The sequence below is a fragment of the Mixophyes fleayi genome, chromosome 1, assembly GCF_038048845.1.
Source record: "Mixophyes fleayi isolate aMixFle1 chromosome 1, aMixFle1.hap1, whole genome shotgun sequence".
Taxonomy (NCBI): Eukaryota; Metazoa; Chordata; class Amphibia; order Anura; family Limnodynastidae; genus Mixophyes; species Mixophyes fleayi.
This window is the reverse complement of record NC_134402.1, coordinates 127,653,312-127,667,912: the sequence shown is the minus strand read 5'-3', so window position 1 is coordinate 127,667,912 and position 14,601 is coordinate 127,653,312. Positions and strand designations below refer to the sequence as shown.

The 14,601-nt window shown below is 38.5% G+C and overlaps 1 protein-coding gene across 1 annotated transcript in view; it reads left to right on the top strand.

The window, feature by feature from the left end:
- Window positions 1-14,601, top strand: part of SYNPO2 (synaptopodin 2) — a 249,757-nt gene that overhangs the window by 226,193 nt on the left and 8,963 nt on the right. The window lies entirely within an intron of this gene.

Below are 14,601 nucleotides of genomic sequence, written 5' to 3'. Positions count from 1 at the left end.
ATCGTCAAATGTATGAAGCTGCGATTTTGCAAACTCGCCCAAGTTTGAAGTCAAAACCCTCAGATACAAAATTCTGCTTTCTATATGCGAGATTGGCAAACACATCACTGTTACACTGCAGGACAATGTTAATATAACAGGAAGCATAATGGAATTTAAATAAACCATATTTTTTGTTGTAGAGGGTCAAAAATGATTATGAATTTTCTTATGGAGGACAATTTCTTTTAATAATAATTCAGTGACTCAAATTTAATTATAAAATAAATTAAGTGTTTTTGTCTTGTTTGTTTCTTTTATAACAGTGGCTTACTATTTCATCAGCATTGGACCAATATGTATATATTTATGATATGTCAACATTTCAAATTGGCCCAATTTGAAGTATTGAGATATCAGAAATATTATTGGTCCAATATGATATATATTGGCCCAATGTTGATGAAATAGTTAGCCACTGTTATAAAAAAAACAAAAAAAACCAAACCATGATAGCTTTGGAGGTGAACAAGTAATGCATTATTAATGCCTTATGTCTTTCTTCCATGAGGGGTAGTTAAATAGTATTACTTCTTTAAGGCACTTTAAATGTAATGCTCAATCTTTGCATCTCAATACAAAAAAGAAAGACATAATGCAATACTTAGCTGTTCAGTAAGTTTTATATAAACAGGAGCACTTTAACCGCAATTTGATTAAAGGTGTTTTCTCTGCAGAGTGCAAGTTCACATGTCTCTCAGGGTATCAGGCACTGAAATGCCCCCTCTACAGGTAAACACTGCACACACACACGGCCGTCCACATGATGTAAAAGAAAATGTGATTCAACAGACCAGGCCACCTCCTTCCATTGCTCCATAGTTCTGGTGCTCACGTGTCCATTGTAGGCTCATTCTGCGGTTGATAGGGGTCAGCAAGGGCACTCTGACTGGTCTGTGACTACGCAGCCCCACACGCAGCAAGCTGTGATGCACTGTGTGTTCTGACACCTTTCTATCATAGCCAGCATTAACTTTTTAAATTTGTAATTTGTACTACAGTAGCTCTTCTTTGAGATTGGACCAGAAGAGCTATCCTTGGCTCCTCACATGCATCTATAAGCCTTGGGCACCTATGACCCTGACACCTGTTCACACTACACCAGTTCACTGATGGTCCTTCCTTGGACCACGTTTTGGAGATGCTCTGATACAGTCATCTAGCCATCACAATTTGGCCCTTGTCAAAGTCACTCAGATCCTTAAGCATTTTTCCTGATTCCAACACATCAACTTCAAGAACTGATTGTTCACTTGCTCCCTAATATATCGCACCCCTTGACAGGTGCCATTGCAACAAGACATTGTTATTCACTTCACTTGTGAGTAGTATTAGTGTTGTGACTGATCACTGTATATAGGAGCAATAACAGATCAGTGATGGTAGAATCCATCCCCCTTGCCTGCAGCCTTTCTATATGTCTCTTCTGTTTAACACTTTGCAAAATATATACTCTGTACTCCCTTTTTATTGTTTGTTTTACATCTCCTTCGCAGCCCAAATTTAATGAGATTTGCTGGTAGTCAGGTCTGCTCTCTATGTCTTTTCTTTTTAAAATAAATATGTTATCTGATATATTCATCCAACATTGCACTTGGCATTTACACAATGCTTTCTACATTGCCATACACTTCTCATTAATATAACAGTCTTACTCATCCACTCAGCATACTCTCCATTCTCACTCACTCGCCCTTTGAATCTTCTTGGTTATTTCAGTTGTGCACCTTTAAAAAGTACTATTATATTTGGACCTCCCCTTTCATTAAAGAGAACTTTTCTTAATTTATTCCCAGTGGTAACGCTTGCATGACATTCATTTAGCTAAATAACATGCAGGTGGGGGACATTGGAACTGCCTTTATTTCAAATGTCATTTTTTTTTCATTTTAAGATTTTACATTGGTTTATGTAGAATTTTGTGCATGCTATATATTATGCACCTATAAGGAGCAAAAACAGTACTCTAAATCAGTAGTAAGGTAGTGGATAATATCAATTCTAAGATGGTGTTAAATTGTAGGTCATAGCTGCCTACTCTCCCAGAATGTCCGGGAGACTCCCCAATTTTCGGGAGTTCTCCCGGATGCGCAGATCAAACTCCCGCATCCTGCCCTCTTTGTCTGTGAAGTGTTGGTAGCGGGGCCCCCTGCTGTGATAGGTCAAAATTAGGAAAGTTTAGCAGAGGGCGGGGCCTAACAATGAGATTTGCATAACCACACACCCTTGACGGAGCCCCATCCCGGGGAGTATGATGTAAGTCATTTGCAAGAATACAAGAACTCTTTCGTTCCTCAGTATTTTAGGAATGCCACTTTTGGACATTTTAAGTAGGCCAGTCACTGTTACTTATACTGTCAGAATGAATAGAGCACTCAAAACTACTTATACAGTAAGTCATGTTAGCTATTTAGCCCCAAATCCCTTCTGTTGTGGTGGTCCCTCCATCGACTGAACCCAACCATCGTAGCTTTTAGGGAATGCATGAAATGTAGTGAGACAAGTCAGATAGAGAAATCCTTTATATATTCTAAATATTCTAATGTGGTTCAATATTACCTCAATATGAAAGAATATATGATTATGTGTTATGTTAAGTGCATTTTAATTCACAAAACAAACACTACATAAAACAGAAGTATAGATGTTCAAGGTTTCGGTAGCTGCAGCTCACCTTGAGAAGGTGGAAATTACATCATAATAATACACATTTTATAACTGGATGGACAACATGAAGAACATTGCATTTTGTGTCCATTTATCTTTATGCAGCTCTAGGATGTTTCTTTTTCAAGTGGGAAGGAAGCACTTAAAAGCCAGGCACCTGTTTCTCCAGTATTTCAGAAAAATGCAGAATGATGGAGGACATTCCAAGAGAGTTTCACATTCCATCCCTCAGAAGTAGAGGAGAGTGATAAAGTCTGTAGCTAACAAAATCCACCTCACAGTGCAGGAAAACAGACAGAAACCATTTTACATGATATAGATGTGATCTCTGTAATCTGTTTTGTTGAATCTCAACATAGCTACAGTGATATGTGCTGTGCTCAATAGAATGCAGTGCAACATTTTTTTCACTGATCTGAAGCAGAATATAGAAGTATAAATGATCTCATGGGTTGGGGTTCTAATAGCATTTTTTCACTTGTAACTTATCATCAAAACAACCTGCAGGACATTTCACTAGAAATTGCACAAAACATATTTTGTTTTTTAGGCAGAGCTGTAATTACTATGGGCCTGATTCATTAAGGAAAGTTAAGTAAAAAAATTGAGTAAGTAGTCTCCTGGACAAAACCATGTTACAATGCAAGGGGTGCAAACTAGTTTTCTATGTTGCACATAAGTTAAATACTGTCTGTTTTTCATGTAGCACACAAATATCAACTTTAAATTTCAGTGTACAAATAAGCTATCAAGTATTTGTTTGCTACATGAAAAAACAGACAGTATTTAACTTATGTGCAATATAGAAAACTAGCTTGCACCCCTTGCATTGTAACATGGTTTTGTCCAGGGGACTACTTACTCAATTTTTTTACTTAACTTTCCTTCATGAATGAGGCCTTATGTCTTTAATGAGATATTCAATGATGCACAAATTTGGCATCAAAACCTACCACAATATCACCTGTTTTACTCCAAAGCAGTCAGTTTAATTCCTATGGGAGCGCCGGTTACAGCTTCTGTTTGGCAGTGAGGTAGATAAGAGCTAGCACTGCACCAATAACATATGGTAAATGCAAAATTGTAGAGGTTTCAAGAAGTGCAAAGTTCAGGGGATATAACCGTTGCATTCTGCTTTTGCCTCACCATTCAATACTGTATTTGTACTTTTGTATTTTGCGGAATAAATAGAGCTGAGACAAATGCAAACAATTAATTCTACTTCATGGTGTGGTTGGGGAAGAAGTGAGAACACTGAAGGCCAAAGTTTGCTAGGGAAATGTGTGAGATGTGATCTAATGTTGGTCCAAGCTAATACAGGGGAAGAGAGTTACTTCCCGACGCAAGCTCCCTTTTTTAACGTGGTTTTGTCCACATGTCACCACCTCATCATTTTTCTCCATCACCTCATCCTTTATCTTCATCGCCACATCCTTCATCAAGCTACTTAAGGTGTTAAAAACCTCCCCACAGTCACCCCCGGCAACCACCAACCACTCCCATCTGTCACTTCTCCTTCAAGAAATATATAGGTCAGTGTATAACTCTGACAAGCAGGTGGAGCTGCAGCTTGGTTTTTTTTTTCCACACACACACCACTAGGCATTTATATAGTAGATATATATATATATATATATATATATATTTATTTATATCACTGCTGGAACATTGGGAAACCATAAGGATTACGGTATGAGGGTTTCTTATCAATAACTTATCAATAGCAAGCAGATAAGTTAGGCCCTAGACTATTTCGAGGTAAGTCACTGTTAATTGTTTGGATATATTGCTTCCCTTAAATTGACTGATTTAAGAGCCAGAGAACAAAGATAAAGACAATATTGCACATTTAAAAAAAAATTACATATAACTGGAGGCCTCTGGGAAAATAGTGATACAACTGAATATCTTTTTCTTTCCCTTGTTCTCTACTGTTACAGTATGTAGCTTATTATTCCAACTTTATTTGCAATCTGGAGTGAAGTAATAAAGTTGCAGTCTCTGTTTTTACAGCCAACACCACTGCAGGAAATCTCAGCTATTTAATTCCTTTGAGAAAGAAAAAAAACACTAAAGGGGTTGGGCTGTGCGCTGATAGCAGTTTCAGTGGGCAGCAAGCCAACATTTCCTTTTTGTTGTTGTGATGAATGTGTCCAAGTACTGGTACACTGTAGTATCGAGAATCATGGTTCCTGCCATAAAATAACAATTTATTTCACAAAACCCTGCTTGCAGCTAACCTAAATGAACAGTATATGCCAGTGTTTCCCAAACCCAGTCCTCAGGGCCCCTAACAGTGCAGGTTTTCCATATCTCCTTGCTGGAGCACAGGTGTATTCATTACTGACTGACACATTATGTAATTATACCACCTGTGGATCTGTTACATTGTATCAGTCAGTAATGATATATGCAAGGAGATATGGAAATCATGCACTGTTAAGGGTCTCTGGAGGACTGAGTTTGGGAAACATTGGTATATGCAATTAAAATCCAAACAGATTTGAAGAAAAGGGGAATTCATTATTCAATATAGAAGATAGTTCACAGAAGAGTATGTGGGCTCATTTAGAGTGAGATGAACATCTGAGTTATTTGCATAAATCTGCATATAAGTACTGCACATGCCCACCAAATAAACATATGCACACTTCCATATGTAGAGTTTGTTGCATCTTACACTTAGGACCGGAGAGGCGGAATAGGGGAGGGAAGGAACGGTTGAGCATGGGCCGAGTACAACAAGGGCATGTTCACATAATAGCAAATAGCATGAAGCATACGCATATAAACCTGTATCTCTTGCGGGTGCTGGAGGGCTGGTACAATGATGATGATGGTGATGAAGACCAGAAGCACTAGCCAGCTGCTTCTGATTGACAGATTGACCCCTGTAGCTGATAAGGAATGATTCATTAATGTGACCGCTCTATTATATGAAGTTACGGCCGTCTATTCACAGGACTTAATTCATATTTCCATTTGGTCTGTGGCAGGAAAGATTTTCATTTGCTTTTTAAAAGGAAACACAGATGTTTAAATTGAATTTGTACTTTGTATGTGGTGGTATTTAATAATATTTTATATGGAACATGCAACTTCACATTTATTAATAACAACATCAACACACTATTATCTCTTATGGTATGACACTTTATTACATAATTATATTGTGTAAAAATAAGGTAACTTTGCTACTACATCTCTATCTCTACGCTATGCTGTAGTAGGACATAAGAATACACACTTGCTACTCTTGACATAAACTTGGCACATACGCTGGAGATGTATAGTTGAGTGCATGTAAATGTGTATTTTCATGTATGTGTCTTAATTACTCCTAGTTAAATCTATTAAGTGGGTACTACCACTCACTGGATTTCCCCATATATTTGAAATAGGACTTGTGCCTGACAACCTGTTAATACATCAGAACACCTGAAACACAAGATTGTTGCAAATAACTGACCTTCTTTGTCACATCTGTAACCATGGAAACAAACTGTGAACTGCACTGACTTCAATTTCCAACTGTACTTTTCAGTGTTACAGGTGTTGATAAGTATTGCCAGGGTTTTGTTTTTTTACAATGTATCAATCAAATTGCACAACTGTGTGTTTCAAGGGTTTCAACAAATAAGTATGAAGAGTTACATCAATAAGTTGTTGTATCCACCATAATGATTTTAATTAGGCAAAATCATTTTTAGTGGCGTTACCCTATATTGACTGTATTGCTGCATTTGGCCACCCACATATGTTTCACAGTGGTGTCTGACAGTTATACTACATGGCTGTACCACACCATGGTTATACCATTACTCTAGATTCTGAATGCAGCTAGCTGTTCAACGTTATGTTCTCATAAGAGTAAGCTTTTAATATTGTCATATTGAGAATGCAACTGAAGTGGAAAAGTGTTTAATACTTGTGGATTCCCATATTGTCTGTCTATTTCCAATGTTACCGTTCGGCATGTAGGCTTGTATTATTTTTTTTTAAAAGAGAGACAATAGATACACTTCAGTCTGGATATACATTTTTCCCAGCACACACTTTCTCTTTGCTGCCCCATCTCTGTACCTCTGAAACCCCAATACATCATTTCTTTATAAGATAAAGAAAAGGAAATGTCCTAATTCTGCTTAATTTTCCATTGTCTGGTTACAGGGCTTGTGCCCCCCCCACACACACACTTTAAAGTGGCATCCCCACAGTGCTGCAGGCTCACCTCAGACCACAGGACTGTGACTCACAACTTGACTGTGACATCATAGCCAAGAGCCACACTCCCAGAGTAACAGTGACATGGAGGAGCAGCCGTCAGCAACTTCCAACCTAAGAAGCTGCTGGCTACTTCTCCTTTATGTCAGAGGCCGGAGCTCCATGTGGAGGCACCGCAGGGGCATTGAAATGTCTGTGACTGTGACTATCCCTTGGCATTCTAGCCAACTGCCTAGGTCAGTGTTGGCTAGCCTGTGACACTCCAGGTGTTGTGTAACTACAAGTCCCAGCATGCTTTGCCAATCTATAGCAGCTTATTGCTGGAAGGGTATCATGGGACTTGTAGTTTCACAACACCTGGAGTGTCACAGGTTAGCCAACACTGGCCTAGATTCACCTATTGGCAGCACGGCTCTGGGTGACCGTAGAACAGAGTAATGTACCAAGAATACATATTCTAACAAGATCAGATCTTAGGAGACTGCTAAATATAATGTTAAGAAAAAGAATAACAGGCAATTCTCTTTTACATAACAGTGACTATGACCTAAAGTCATAAGATTCAAGTAATAATATTTATACACAAATCATGTCTTTGAATATATTCAATGAACTCACATTTTGCTTCTTACCTTCTATATGACCTTTGCTGTAGCTATTACTGCTAATTCTAAATCCATTATGCTTCATGTGGTTGCTGCCAGTGGCAGTCACTGCTCTACTACTCTCCAGTTTATCTTAGTCTCCTGCTGAGCAGATAATGAGCAGTCTATGTTCTTTACACTGTAATGTAAGTCAATCAGTTTTTAATGTTGGTAGCTAATTTACTAATTAGGTCACTGACATTGCAAAAAACACACATACATGTTCCCCTTTTTTCCTTTCCATTGTATTAGATTTTAAATTGTGGAAATCAATGTTTAGCTTTACTCCGTAAGAAGAGTATTAAATATCTAATTAAATTCTACCAGGTATAGTATATTGGATATTAAAGGTGACATCTACTCATATTTTGTTTATTCATTGGTTAATAATAGGATTATGATAATTTAGAAAAAATATTGTACATTTAATTTAATTGATTTTATTTTATTAAAATACAAAAGTTTGTTCCAGTTCAGTATACGTGTTATTAGTATTGGTAAGAGAAGAGGTAGGAGTGGAATTTGGGAAGGGTGAATAAAGGCTGAAATGGGATGTAGCGGCTATTGGTGGTCAAAAGCATGCCTTGTATGAAACAATAAGCAAGCCTATCATAGACTATTAAAAAAAGGTCTGAGAGTCTTTGAGTAGAACCATTTTGGGGTTATTTCTGTTAAACAAGAATTAAGGCCCCAAGTCTAGACAAATTGGATGTGATTTTCTCCATGGCAGCCACATGCCAATATTTGCTATGACTAGGGACAAAAGTCGTCCCTTTGCATGTTTCCAGTGGCTTACCTCCAAAGACCACTGGATTCTTTCAAAAAAATGTCTGTGTTTAGAAAGAGCAGAATGCCTGGATTTTTCTTATAGTTGCCTTTGGGGACCAGACTAAGGGCTAGATTTACTAAGCTGCGGGTTTGACAAAGTGGGGATGTTGCCTATAGCAACCAATCAGATTCTAGCTTTCATTTATTTAGTACTTTCTACAAAATGACAGCTAGAATCTGATTGGTTGCTATAGGCAACATGCCCACTTTTTCAAACCCGCAGCTTAGTAAATCTAGCCCTAATTGTTCATCTGGTGTTGTTTCCTCCTGGGTAGAGAACCTACTTGTTCATTTTGAACTAGGAGGCCCATGTTTTGATAGGATTGTTTTGGGGTGGATCTTAATGTTAGTGTTCAAGAGAGATATAGACCTGTTGCTTGCATATCTAGCAGCTTCCTTCCCCTCTTGGAAAGATTTTAGCCTCAAGCGCTTGTTATGAAAAAGGGTTGTTTTGCAATAAACAAATGGTCAAATGAAGATAAGACTATTGCTGAAAGATTTAAAGTAAGAGGCAGGTAGGTTTTACCGGCTTTCAGACCCCTAATTGCTTGAACAACTTCTTCCTCAGTAATTTTTCCTCAGTAATTTCAGCACCGAAATAATTTACTGTGTTAGCTATGGAAGGCAGCATTGTGACATGGAACTGTCCATCTTGACACCTTAAAATGGTTGGTTTAATCATTTATAGATGTTTCCCGCAGTTAGGCCGCTGTTGCCCAGGATTTTACTGGCTTTTAATCCCTTATTTCCTTGAACAACTTCTTTCTCAGTAATTTCAGCACCTCCATCATTTACTGTGTTAGCCAAGGAACACAGCTTTATGATAAGGAACTGTTCATCTTGGCACCTTAAAATGATTGGTTTCACCATTTATGGGTGTTTTCCACTCCAGCGTTTAATATAATATTTATTTCCCCTCTAAATGCGGTTTAGCTTTGCCTACTCCTCTTTGGAGGCAAAGATTTTGTGTGCTAAGGTTTAACAAGATCTGAGAGTTCTGAGATCTTCAGCAATCTCTTCTTTTTATGGAAGATGCTGAAGATGTAGCTAAGAAGTGAATCTTAGATAATTTGATGAAGTATAGAGGCAAGTTTATTAACTCTCGTGTACATGGACCAGAGAGGCTAATCAGATCAGAAGGTAACGATAATACATTTGCACATATGTTTTATAAGCAACAATCTTGTTTAGCTTGTATTTACATTGATTTGATAACTATTAATTACGCACACCCTACTCAAAGAATGTGCTCCTTGACCACAGCATGTTAATATGAGGTCCCATCTCAGAGGTTAGGAGACACTAAATATATTATCAATGTTTCTAAATAATCACTAGTACAATACAGCTCTGCATAGGCACATTCCGAGAATCATGGAACATGAAAAACATAAACATATTCACAATTTACAATACCTACTTAATTAAAAAATGGAAATATATAGTACATAAATGGCTGCTGGACTTCAATATTCCATTTTGTAACATGAGGTTAGGTTTCACGTCATGTTTACATTAAATATTGTGTCATTCTTTGTATTAATTAGTTTTGATAAAATTACGGATACATTTGCATAGCTACAATCAGCTATTCTTACACCCTTATTATCTAAAGGGCAATTAAATGATCTTTTGTCTGGGTCATTGTAAAATTATTCACTTTACAAGAGTCTGGAACCATGCAATATCCATTCAAAATAAAGATTCCTCCACAAAGATGGTTGCGTTTGCTAAGAATTACCAAAGTCCTTTATCCAGATTGGGTCCCTACAAATTCATTGTCAAGTTCATTGCTTTGCATTTGTTTACAGCTGGGAGCGTTTGGAAACCCCAGAGCTACCTGATGTTGACTGGTGCAACTCCAGGCTAGGGTTTATATGCTCGTCTAAGTTGGTGTACCTGGAATTGTTGTCACAAAATGACTGCGAGAAGTATCTTCAAGGATATCTTTATTTCCTAGTAGTCAGGGAGAGCAATTACCTTTTTAAAGTGTGAGCATGTATCACATTGACTTGTCTCCCATCTTGACTGAAGTTGGTAAGGACCTTCCCACAAGTTAGACAGTCCTCCTTTTCTTAGGAAAACTATGATCATCACATGGTCACCTGGATTTAGATTATGTCAATAGCAGGCAAATGAATTGAAAGTAGTGCACAATGGATCTGCCTTATTTCTCTGCTCATTTGAGCCAAGCACATAATATTCAAGTCATTTCCTGTAGGTAATTCTGGCAAAGGGCCCATTGCAACATTAGGGAGTTTCCCAAAAAGAGTTTCATAAAGTGAAATATTCTTCTGGGAATGATCCTCATGTAGTGTAACGCAAGAGGTAATGCTTCTGGCCAGGCAAGTCCAGTTTTCTTCATAATTTTAGTCAATTCAGTCTTTATAGTCTGCATATACCTTTCAACTTGCTTGTGGGTGGTATGGGGTGTGTAACTGTTGTTTTATGTCTATTAGATCACACATCAGTTTAAACACTTGTTACCTGTCAAATGCATACCTTGGTCTGAGGATATCACTTGTGGTAGACCATACCTGCATATAAACTTATGAACTATTTTCTTTGTAGTTAGGTTTGCTGTGGCTGTATCCACTGGCCAAGCTTTTACTCAAACATAGAATAAATCTATACAAACCAAAACATATTGTATCCTTCTTGTCACTGGGAGTTGAATAAAGTCAATCTGGATTACCTGAAAGTGTCCCTCTGTAGCTGGGAGGTGTTCTGTTCTACAGTGCATCCAGGTATTGCCTTTAAACAGCTAGCACAGAATTTAATAGTGTAGTGATTCCTGGAGCATACCAATAGGCCCTTATCGATTGAGCATTCACAGTCTTTGATAAATGTGTTAAACCATGACTAGGTTGTGACAAAACATGGTACAAACTTTTTGGTGCAACAAGCTTACTATCCATACTGAGCTACAAACCTGTGTGCTCTGGTTCACATCCACTGTGCTGCGAGCTGGAGTCCTCCTGTGAAGAAAAAACATTTTGCGTAGCATTTGCTCATCAAGAATCACAGTAAACAGTCATTATTTTACATTTTTGTTCTTTTAACCCATTTTTGCTGCTGACTTTCCTACTTTGTCAGCTCTGTCATTACCTTTGGACACCACATCCGTGTTTGTGGTGTGTGCTTAGCATTTCGTAATGCTTACAACTTTTGGTAGCATTAATGCCTTCAACAGTTTTTGTACTACAGTAGCATGTGCAATAGGTGTACCATTTGATGTGAAAAAATATCTCGTTTTCCTTAAGACACCGAAATCATGGACAACTCCAATAGCATACCTGGGGCTAGATTTACTAAGCTACGGGTTTGAAAAAGTGGGGATGTTGCCTATAGCAACCAATCAGATTCTAGCTGTCATTCTGTAGAAGGTACTAAATAAATGAAAGCTAGAATCTGATTGGTTACTATAGGCAACATCTCCACTTTTTCAAACCCGCAGCTTAGTGAATCTAGCCCCTGGAGTCTGTGTTTGCCATTTTGTCTTTAGCAAGTTTTCAGGCAGGCTCTAGGGAGTGTCATTTGTACTGAGTGAGGAGGTGGCAATGCCTTTGCTTCCATTACCTCATTGTCAGAGACTATTTTGTATCCTGACTGTAAAACACCTGTTACAACTCCCATCAACATAAAGAGTAGGATCAGGGTTCTCCAATGGTATAGCGAAAAAAGGAAGAACTACTTATAATTGTAGGCAATCCTAGGATTTCTATTCAAAATACTAAAATTCCAAATTACTAGATGAATCCAAAGGGCAAAATATAGCAAAGGGGAAAATGATCATAGGTCATAGAATTTATTAATATAAAACTTTTATTGCTATACTCATAAAACACACGCAAAATATAAATTAAATAAAAATGAGTGTAAGGAGACAGAAGATTGGTAGTTACTCTTGTATATTTCCAGTTTTACTGAACTTCTGAACCCGATCTGTTTCTTTTTATATTTAAAGTCTACCTGTCAAACCCTTATCATGATTGCAATAATGGACCTCTAATTGGATATTATCTGTATTTGTACGGTTGTGGCCAAAAGTTTTTAGAATTACTTCCACCCTCTGAGCGTGGAAACTCTTATCATCCTCAGGAAGGGCCAGAAGTGTAGCAGGATTAAAGACTACACATATTTGCAAAATTATGTTAAAGGGAACCAACAAACTGAGTTCCCATTTTGTAAGCCTACCAGTAGAAATCTGTTTACAAGTTAGCAATGCTTTTGCAACATATGGAATGTACAAAAATAATTGTTATCTGCAGACTTTCAATTAGCAGTGAGCTGCTGCTTCAGCTCTCAGACATACTGGTAGAGCCAGAGCAGTAGGATCTAGGGGGGCATTGTAGTATGCTACAAGTCTTTGTTCATCACAGGGGCGGGCTGGGCCGGGGGGCAGGGGGGCATCGGCCCCCCCGGGCCGCTCAGTCCGACCCCTGTTTGGGCCGGCCCCAACTCCCCCGGAAGCCAAATTTGTATCACATTATCCTCGGCCGCATCGCAAAACACGAGATGCGGCCGCGTCCAGCACGTAGACGGCCGCGTCCAGCGCGCAGACGGCCTCATCACGTGACACGCGATGCGGCCACGTCATCAATGAGCCCGCGCCTGGTTCAACACCATGTCTGTGTGTAAGAATCCCTGATGCTCATGTTCTAAAAGAGAGAATGGTTTGTCTTGTTTTGGAATACCAAGTTCAGGTGAACTGGATAGTGCTTGTTTAAGTGCAGCAGAAAATTCCTTTGTTTCTGTAGTGTGTATGACTGGGTCTGGTGCTGTGCTCTTTGTGAGGTCATACAGTGAGTTATCTATAACCAGGTGAAAAGCAATGACCAATGTATTTAACTTTTTTCTTGCATAACTGGATTTTGTGTTTAGAGACCTTGTGCCTATTGTGTGCATGGTATATGAGCAGTGAGAGTATCTGTAAGACAAGATTTAAAATTATGTGAACAAATAAGGTTATCCACATACAGAATCAAGATTGAACCACCTTTGGGAGACAAAAATCAAGGTTGTCAGTTACATTTTGATTTTTTATAAAATATTGAACTATTGAATCCTTGAAAAAGTCTAGCTCAAGCATACTACACATCCCTGTAAATAAAGCGAATAAGTATTGACTCTCTGTATCTATGGGAATAGAGAAAAATGCATAATTTAAAAACAAATATGCACCATCAGTTAGTATTTGCATAGTACAGTGGCTTGGAACTACAGTATACCATAATTCAAATACAGAAGTAATTTTTATATTATAAAGAAACATACCCACACAGTGTCTCACCAAAAAACGATATCACTTACACAGTACTGCAATAGAATCAAGTGACCTAACTGGAATCCTAGCACTGTATCACAAGTCAAATTTCTACTATCTACCATCACAGAAAACAGCCTTCTCCCACTGTCTAACTTTTTCTCCAATATACATTCATCTGTGGGACATATCGGGGTGGACATTTCTTTTACTTATTTACTCTCTACAACTCACAGATTATATGACTTTTGTTTATCAAACTTATTACTTAATACATTTTTAAAATTATCAAAATTTTCAACATCAAAAGGTACCAGTTATAGGGAAGGTTAAATTTTCAGAAGTCTGCTCATGTCAGAGTTAGAGTTGTTAATTTATTTTAAAATGTATATTTTTTGTATACGTTCTGATGTGACTTAATATTGCACATATGCTTGTGCGTATTCTGCACTCAGTTCTGTCTGTTAACATACAGCAAATAACATCAGCGGCGGATCTAGAGAATACTGCTACCCGGGGCGATGTAGGGGGGTGCAATTTAGGCCCCGCCCCCTTTTTTTACATCTGAGGCTGCCGGCGGCTGCATACTATGTGCAGGTCCGTTCAGCAGTGACAGGCAGGGACAGTGTGCTGCCCGGATGCTCTGATTGTGTTTAAAACACAATCAGAGCGGCCGGGCAGCATGCTGGCCCTGCCTGTCACTGCTGAATGGACCTGCACATAATGTGCAGCCGCCGGCAGCAAGCCCCTGCTAGGGGGGGCGATCGCCCCCCCCTGGATCCGCCACTGGGCAGAGTGTACTTACACCCAGATGTAGATCGGCACGCATCTTGAGATCCACTTGCATTTGAATATGGTCAGAACTATGCTCAAGTTCCATGCTCTTTTTTAAATCGCAACTTCTGTGCAAGTTGTATTCTGATTTAAACCAGG